Source organism: Peromyscus californicus, unplaced genomic scaffold, assembly GCF_007827085.1.
Source record: "Peromyscus californicus insignis strain IS unplaced genomic scaffold, ASM782708v3 Scaffold_10__1_contigs__length_136768540, whole genome shotgun sequence".
Lineage (NCBI taxonomy): Eukaryota > Metazoa > Chordata > Mammalia > Rodentia > Cricetidae > Peromyscus > Peromyscus californicus.
This window is the reverse complement of record NW_026294391.1, coordinates 59,570,604-59,580,234: the sequence shown is the minus strand read 5'-3', so window position 1 is coordinate 59,580,234 and position 9,631 is coordinate 59,570,604.

The following is a 9,631-nucleotide window of genomic DNA, read 5'->3' as shown; positions in this document are numbered from 1 at the left end:
TTTTCGGGATGAGGCTTCTGAGGCTTCTAATTTCGGAGCTTCCTGTGTTTTGTGAACCAGTGTCTTCCCTCTAGGACAGAATGTTTCAATTTAGAGGAACACAACTTAAGTATTTAGTGTGTCAAATCCCACTGAAGACATCCTTAATCTAATGTCATACCTACCTGGGTTTCTGAAGAAGGGTAGATGTCATCAAAATCTTATATGCGAGTTCTAGGAAGATGAGTGCAAAGATTCGGTCCTTAATTACGTCATCAGCCTTCGATGGCATCCCAGCCTAAAAAGCGGGTGGGCCCTCTGTGCACCCCTCTCTTTCCTTTCTGCTCCTTCCTGCAGTCGGCCTCTCTCTCTCTCTCTCCCCCTCTCTCCCAATAAAGCTCTAGAAAGGTAATCATTGCTGTGATTCTTCCAATCAGCACTCTCCTTTGCAGGCATGGCAGCCACAGGTGGCGGCCACCCATGAGGAGCAGCACCACAGCGTAACCAACAATGAGTCAGTAAAAGTGTCTTCCACACATTGTGAAAATCTGTTTTTTTTTTTTTTGGGTTTTTTTTTTTTTTTTTTTTTGGTTTTTTGATTTTTTGAGACAGGGTTTCTCTGTGTAGCTTTGTGCCTTTCCTGGAACTCACTTGGTAGCCCAGGCTGGCCTCGAACTCACAGAGATCCGCCTGGCTCTGCCTCCCAAGTGCTGGGATTAAAGGCGTGCGCCACCACCGCCCGGCGAAAATCTGAATCTGAATCCCCAGCACCACATAAGGGAGGCTGGGAGAGCAATCTGTAATCCCAGCACTAGGGTATGAAGATGGAGACAGAGGATTCCTGGAGCTCAACAGTCAGCCTAGCTGACTCCATTAAGTCCAGGTTCAGTGAGAGACCCTTACTCAAAAAGCTAAGGTGGAGGCTAATTGAGGAAGGCACCCACACAAACTTGTCCATATGTTAGTGACTAAGCAAAGCAGGTACCTTCAGGTTAATGTGTTAATGTCCCTTCAAAATATCCTTCCTGTTATTTTCAGCTAAAACCTTATGGTGTAAAGCTGAGCATGCCCACGGGCGTTTCTGTTCTTCTTTGGAATATGTACTCTCTGAGACTTTGAGCTAAACAGCAAACATGTCTACTGTCTTTTCCTTTGAAAATTGTAATCTTTTTTAATTTTAATTTATTTTGCAATACAATTCAGTTCTACATATCAGCCACGGATTCCCTTGTTCTCCCCCCCTCCCGTCCCCCTCACCTTCCCCCCAACCCCCCCCCCCATTCCCATCTCCTCCAGGGCAAAGCCTTCCCCACAGACTGAGGTCAACCTGGTAGACTCAGTCCAGGTAGGTCTAGTCCCCTCCTCCCAGGCCGAGCCAAACAATCCTGCATAGGCCCCAGGTTTCAAACAGCCAACTCATGCAATGAGCACAAGATCTGGTCCCACTGCCTGGATGCCTCCCAAACAGATCTGTTTGGAAAATTGTAATCTTAAACTGAGGAAGGTCTGTAATGTACTCCCAACCAAACTGAGCATGCTTATGACTATGTATAGCCCCCTGAATTGAATCTGCATGCTTTTCTTGTCCATGGAGAGCATCACTTTGGAAATGACTCCCTTGCTCTCTTTGCCTACTGCATGGAGGTAATGAATATTTACCCACTCTTTTGTGTCTTGGCTGCGCTTATTTTGGCTTTGCATTCACCAAAATGTAAACCTACTGCATGTGATTACACATACACCACACACACACATACACACACACACACACACACACACACACACACACACACACACACATCTCATGTTGCATAACAATTTCTACAAATTAATACATTCCATCATTAAGACCAAGGATTTCTAAAGGGAGACTCATTAGACTCAGGAAGCCCCTGAAACTAACCAGATGCATCATGCCCCTCTTTCCCCAAGCTTATTTATATAGGCAATAAAGACTGTTGAGAGACATTCTTGGACGAACCAAGCTGCCTAGAAGAGGCAGAGAGCAGCCAGTCTTCTCTGATCTCTGACCTGTCAAGCAGCTTGCGTGTGGTGCAGTGACCCCTAACATCCCAGCTTTCAGGGGCTGTCATCCGTGCTGGGATGGGCTTTGGGGATGCAGCTGCCTTTGAGTCATCGCTTCGGCTGTAAGTGACCCCAATAAAACCCTTTGCTTCAGCAAGCAGGACTTTGGTGGTATCTTTGCTTTGTCTTGGATAATTATCTGGGGGTGAGTAAACGTTTGTTCATGTCTTCCCAGGAGCACTGTCACCCAACACACACACACACACACACACACACACACACACACACACACACACACACACAGACCATATATATGCAAAGCTGTTTTTACTTGCTAAATGGGGATGTAGAAAAGGCATGTATATACCTTTGGACATGGAAGTAACCTGAAAGGCTGTTGAAATGAGCACTGGACAAAACTGATTGCACACATTTGTGAGAGTTATAAGAATTATTGATTATATCTGAATGGAGCTGGTAAGTTTTTTAATATATTTTTTATTTTATTATTTTGTGTGTATGAGTATTTTGCCTGCACATATATACCACATGCAAGCTTGGTACCAGAGGAGGTGGGGAGCCTCCATGTGGATGCTGGGAATCCAACCCAGGTCCTTTCCTGGGTTAAATGCTCTTAACCATTGAGCCAACTCTCTAGCCCAGGAACTGGTAAGTTAATACTATTACAATCTTAAGGCTATGGTCCCATCTATCAAGGACACCCTTCCCAACAGCCAGTACACAGCCTTAAGGTTGTAATAGAGGTGTCCTTCATTTTACATCTGTAGGGAAATGTACGGATGGACTTCAGGTTGGATAATAGATACTTTGATCTTTCAAAGTGGAAGCAGTGAGACAATCACCCCTTTATCACTTAAGTTTTATGTAACAACTTTAATCCTTGAAAATCCTACTTTAACTGCATTATGCCTTTCTTTCTTTTTTTAGACATTGTCTTACTATGTATCCCTGATTGGCCTGGAACTTGCTGTGTAGACCAGGCAGGCCTCAAACTCACGGAAATCTGCTTCGGGTCTCCCAAATGTTGGGATTAAAGGTGTGAGCCACATGCCTGGCCTGGAGTATCATTTTATTGAGCCACTTTGTAAATGCCAAAGACTTGTGCCAACTTTTTGTTTGTTTGTTTGTTTGTTTGTTTGTTTTGTTTTTCGAGACAGGGTTTCTCTGTGTAGCTTTGCGCCTTTCCTGGAACTCGCTTTGGAGACCAAGCTGGCCTCGAACTCACAGAGATCCACCTGGCTCTGCCTCCCGAGTGCTGGGATTAAAGGCGTGCGCCACCACCGCCCGGCGACTTGTGCCAACTTTTATTGTTCATGTGAGAATATTTATGTGCCATATAAGCATTTTACTGCATTAATGTTATAACTTTGAAAAATTTAGTCAAGCAAAGAGCAAAGGGTCAGCATTTCAAGTATGTCCCTTTTTCTATATATTCTACTTCATTACCACTTTAAGATGAGAGGGATCAAAATAGTTATATATTTGAAGGATATGCAGGGACAGCTGTAATTTGAGCTAAGATGTGATTAATCCTGTGACTTTTGTCAATTGGAACAGTTTCACAATTGTTATTTATATTATAATGTACATTGTAAAGACACAAAAAACAATCAGGATTGGGAATGAAGTCAGGTCAAAGAGACCTTTCCTAGCATTCACAACTCTCAGCATGGCATAAAAGAAGAACAAAACAAAACTGTGCCTCCTGTTTTTTATGCAGTGGTTTATTAATAAATTAATAAGTAACCTGGGCCTAGTATTGTGTTTGCTAGACGAGTGTTTACTCAGTACTTAAGGTTCAAAGTTCTCTTTCTTTACTCGTGGACTAGTAACTGCTTTGAGCTGAAGCTGTTTCTTTGGTTCTTCACGTGTTTAAGACCAGAAGTTTACTTTCCTGGCTGTGTTTGTAAGTAGGGCCAGAGCCTTCAGAGGTACTCCCCCAAAAGCAGAATAATGGGCTCCATTATTGACTGCCTCCACTTTGACTCGTGTTTCTCTGTGAATTAAATGTTTTTCTCCTCTCCCTTTGGATGTTTACCTACCACATTCCTGGGATTCCAGCTGACCCCATTTGAGTGGTAGCCCCTCTCTTTGTTTTCAGTCAGCCACCCCCTCTGGAAAGTGCTCTAAGGACTTGCACCCTTGTTTGAAGCAGACCCACCAGAACAAAGAGGGCACATTGTTTGTAAGTTCCCTGAGCGCTCTGCAGAGCTGGGGGCACTGAACCGGCATTTCCATTTCTGTAGCTGGCCAGCCTCTCCAGCAGTCTCCAGGGGCATTCCTTCTATGCACTTAGTTGGTGAGGGGAATCCCCTTGAAAGAGGATGTCATTATCATAGTGCCATACATGTGGGTCTAGAGAAAGGTAAACACCATCTAGAGGCAGGCATGGTAGCTCATGCTTGTAATCTTAATACTCAGGAGACAAAGACAGAAGGATTATGGCAAATTCAAGGCCGTCTTTGGCTACGTAGTGATTTTCTGGTCAGTGGGGGCTCCATAAAAAGATCCGGTTTTGTTGTTGTTGTTGTTGTTTAATGTGTGTATGTATGGAGAGACAGAGACCATTTGAAGCTGTTGACCATACCTCACAGACGGTCTGCAGAAAGTGTGTTTTGTCCCTTCAGAGGTGTGGCACACTACAACTGGAAAGCTGTACGAGAGGCACTGAACAGAGCAAAGCAGGAAGCCTATTCTTTAAGATTCAAGGCAACACAAAGATTAAATGTGTAGAAGGCAATGTATAACCATAACGGGGACCCCAGTATGGGTAACCTGATGAATGTCTGTCCAGGTACAGTTGAGCAATTACTAACATTAAGCTATATCTCATGTATGTTGTACATTCAGAAAACTTAATTCTTACCTTTTTTTAAAAAAAATCTTGAAGTTTCACAAATTCTTTCCTATATAATTTAGCATGCAAAGTATGGATTTCCAGTTGCATGCCATTATGTAATTTTCTAAAAATTAAGTTACATGTTGAGGCAGGAGTTAGCTCATGGTAGGCAGTAGGGAAAAGAGCCCACGGTGAAAAGTACAAGTTATTCTGTATACTCCAGTGAGAATGGATATTAAGGTTAAAAGGCAATGTAAGGATTAAAACAGTGAATCCAGAAGCACCAAGAGGAGACTAAGACATTTACAGCTGGGAATGAGATAGCCCAGCAGGCTTGACAAGAGAGGAGGAAGCTCAAAGAAGCTAGGCCAGTGACAAAGGCTGGCTAGCTTTTTGGAGACGTTTCCCCTTTGGGAAGCACACGCTAGGCACTGTTGGTGTATTATATTGATGCTTTTAGTTCATCCCCTCTAATGTAGCTGATTATAAGAGACTAAGCTGTAAGTAAGAGACTAAGCTGTAAGTAAGGATGGCTTGTAACGACCCCACCACCACCATTTCAGGAAAGAGACCCCAGTCCATCCTGTAGACAAAGAGATAACCAAGAACAATGCAGTTGCTTTTTGGCATCTGTGAGAACAAAGAAAGTTTAATTAACAGCACTCAAGACACCTGCAAGGTCAAAGTTAGCAACAACAACCAGTAAAAAGTAGTAGACAGTCGAGGACAACTAAGACAGCCAGAAGGCTTGGTGTAATGAACAGCAAGACACCTGTAAAGTTGCAAGGTCGTGATGCTGGCCAAGTGACTAACAACTAAGCCAAAGTCAGAGAGGGCTGGGGTCCGGGCTCTTCAATACCCCTAACTGGGTGAGCAGGACACAAACATCGAATGATCAGATCATCTCTCTGATTGAATCAGGGGGATAGGCATGTGGATCCTATTGGCTCAGCCCATGACAGTCCAGAGAATTAACCAGTTTCAATAGGGATTACCTTAATCTTTGTCCAGTTTCTATCATTGGCCTATAAAATGATTGAACAAAGGCATTTCAAAGGCTTTTTCCTCCTTTGGAAATCCCTCGCAATTCTAGAGAGTTCCACTCACTTTAACTCAATTTCTCACTTTCCTATAATTCTTAATAAATCCTACTTGCACCAGCCGTGGTGGCACACACCTTTAATCCCAGCACTCAGGGGGCAGACGCTGGCGATCAGAGAATTCAAGGCCAGCCTGGGCTACAAAGCAAGTTCTAGGACAGCCAGGGCTACACAGAGAACCCTGGCTCCAAAAATAAACCAAACAAACAAAAAATAAATAAACAAATACTACTTGCCACTTTGCACACTCCCACAAAAATCTACTTTATTAATTGCGTTGGTACAACGTGAGCTCAGAGCCGGTGTCTCAGGACAATCTTTGATGAATGTGAGTGTCTGGCATCTTAGGTCCTTGGGTCATGCACAAGCGGGCTATAAAAAGATCTCATTGATCTCAAAACCCTGCATCAATATGATGGACACCTGATCACAGTTTATTATGTGTTAGCATTAAAATGATACATGTCTATAATTTGATTTTAGCTTCCCATTTGTCTTCTCTAGTGGTTTGCTTACAGAATGGTGAGTAATCTAGAGGAGCAATGTGCTCCCTACATGTGGTGTTTGCTCAGTAATTAAAGTTCAGAATTCTCCTTTTCTTCCTTTGGACATGAAGCTGGTATCTCCTCAGGGTTCTGGTTTGATTTCCTTTGAGTGCAAATCGAAAGGACTGCTGGGTCATGTGGTGAATTCATTTGTAATTTTTTTCAGTACCTTCCTATACTATGTTATATACCAAATTACATTTCTACTCAGTGTACCAGGATCCTCTTATTTCCTTGGCCTTTCAAATATATGTTTATCTTTCTTTTTGTACAGGCAGGAGGCTGTGGGAAATGTAAAAGAAGTGTACTGTCTTTTCTACGAAAGAGTTAAAGTAAGACAAAACTCCATTACCATTTTTGTGGGGGTTTGTTTTGTTTTGTATTAATAAAGAAGCTGCTTGGCAGAAATTCAAATTTACTCAGGGTCAGCACTTCTTGAAATCAAAATATGTGCTCGGGTTTCATTTCTCCCCAGAATCTGCAAATTGTAGAAGAACATGAGGCACAGGACCTCCTTTCCCTTATAAATAAAAACCTAGCGGGGCCCCACTGGACATGCTTGCCTGATCGATTTGGCCGAGCCATGCACCCTTCTGCAGAAGTACAACTTTTTGTCTAACCAAAATAACTTGAGTAGTGTGGTCAGTCATTTTCTTGAAACCTCACACCCATCTCTTACAACGTGGTGCCTAATGTACAGCTCTCTCTGAGACCAAGGATCTTGAGGACAGATTCTCATCCTGGAAGGTGAACACCACAGTCTTGTTGGAAGGGTCCTGGCTGTGGAGACACTCTCAGGCTCCAAAATCGATGGAAACCCCAAATCAAAAGTAAATCAGAAAAAAAAAATGAACCCAGAGCCCAATGCGAGTTCAACCAACCAGCTCAACATGGCCAGTACTGCTATGGTACTTTTGTGACTAAGCCTCCAATGTGGGGTTGGGGGGTGGGTGTTGTTGAGTAACTCCAGGAAGGACTAAGATTTGAAGATTCTCCCTCTAACATTCCACATGATCCATTAGGATAAGTGGTGAGTTTCTGGGAACACCACCCCTGAAGCAAAAAAATGAAATAAAATAAAATAAAATTGAAATCTTAGAACTGCTTTGGTGTTCAGGACATCTTAAAAGTTTCTTGACTATTATTCAAAAATGTGCTCAAGGTCAAAGTGCCTGTGGACTCTCAATCCAAGCTTCTCAGATAGGACCTGGCCGGAGATGGAGAAAGCAGTTTGGACAGAGTGCAAGAAACCTCCATGTGGAACCTACGGTGGTGCTGATCTGGAGCACACCCACATATGGCATAAGGTTGTCTACATGGACGCTGTCCTCGAGCTACCTAGTCAGGAATTTTCGGTGACCCACCACTAGCCAAGAAAGGCCTCTGTGAAGCTTCCTGACAGTTTTCATGACAGGAAAAGGGAGGAAGAAGGTTGAGCCTCTGATCAAGGCATCACGACCCTAAGATAGGGATGGGAAGATGGGCGTCCTCTTCCAGCAAGGGGAGAGATAAAAGACCTGAGAGCAATAAGAACAAATCTTCCAGATAGGCCTCTGGTGCACATGCTCCAGTAATGGGAAGATAATCCTTGAACAGAAGGGAGCTGATACCTCTGATGGAGGATTCCCTGGTATGGGATGGCAGATCAATTGGATCAGTTTTGGGGGCCCAACTCTATACCTGGCTAGGGTGATGTCTCTCTAGTGAAGAAAACTAGGATAATAATAGAAATAATAATAATAGAGCTGATAATAGGAACTGAAGTGGTTTCTTGGGAAAGACAAAGGATGTTAAACTATAGTTATAACTAATAGCTAACCAGGCTTAATTCACAACACCCACATGACAGCTTACAACTGTCTCTAATTCCAGTACCAGGCGATCTGACTTCCTCTTCTGACCTCAGTGGGCACTGCGCAAATGTGGTGCACAGACATATGAGCGCACACAGCACCCATACACATAAACTGTATTACACATAAAAAAAATGAAAAAACAGTAGGCTGTACATAGCAAGAAAGTTAGAGAAGATATGAGCGTGGATTTGTTGGGAGAAGAAACGACTTTTCTGGCTTCCTTTGGAGCTGCACATTCTGCTGTAAACCTAGCTAAAACAGGGCAAGTCAGGCTCCATCGTCTCCAACCATAACTACCGTGCTAGCCCAGGGAAATTTGAAGCTCTGCATGAGCTTTCTTCCCTACTTCTTCTTGTGTTCAGGGACTGTTCCTTCACTTCAAGCTCATTGACTCTTGTGCTGGAATGAAAGTTTTTCCCTAGCTCAGACTTAAATAATAAAATAATTAAACCGGGTGGCAGTGGTACAAGCCTTTAATCCCAGCACTCGGGAGGCAGTGGCAGGCGGATCTCTGTGAGTTCGAGGCCAGCCTGGTCTAGAGAGTGAGCTCTAGGACAGGCACCAAAACTACACAGAGAAACCCTGTCTCGAAAAACCAAACATACATACATACATACATACATACATACATAAACAAACAAACAAACAAATAAATAAATAAAAATAATTAAGCAGTTAAAGTCCAGGGTGGAGAGGAGGCTTTCTTACCCCGTGGAAACTTAGAGAACTCTCTTGGATAGACAAATGTGTCCTGAATTTTCCTCCCATAGGTCTCCTCCACATCATGATTGTGATGATATATACTAGGACATTCTATACTGTGAAGGCAGGGTCCCACTGACGGACCCCAAGTCCCATGGCACATCCCTTAGAAAATGCCAAGACAAAATCTGAATAGTGAAGGGCAATGTTCCAGGAAACAGCAAAGACCGTCTGTGTAACCCTTAAAAGAAAAAAAAAAAAAGCAAAGACTCAGACCAGCGATCCTTCATCACTGGAATATACGGCCTACATGTATGTGAGTTTTATCTAGGAAATAGACAGATTCTGGGGACATTTTTCTGTAAGTTCACTTACCCAAACTCAAGCAGCGATTCCTAAAGATAACTCAAAAAAGTAGTTAAAATTAAAGACTTAAGTCAGATGGTAGTGGCACATGCCTTTAATCCCAGCACTCAGGAGGCAGAGGCAGGAGGACCTCTGTGAGTTCGAGGCCAGCCTGGTCTACAGAGAGAGTTCCAGGACAGCCAGAGCTACACAGAGAGA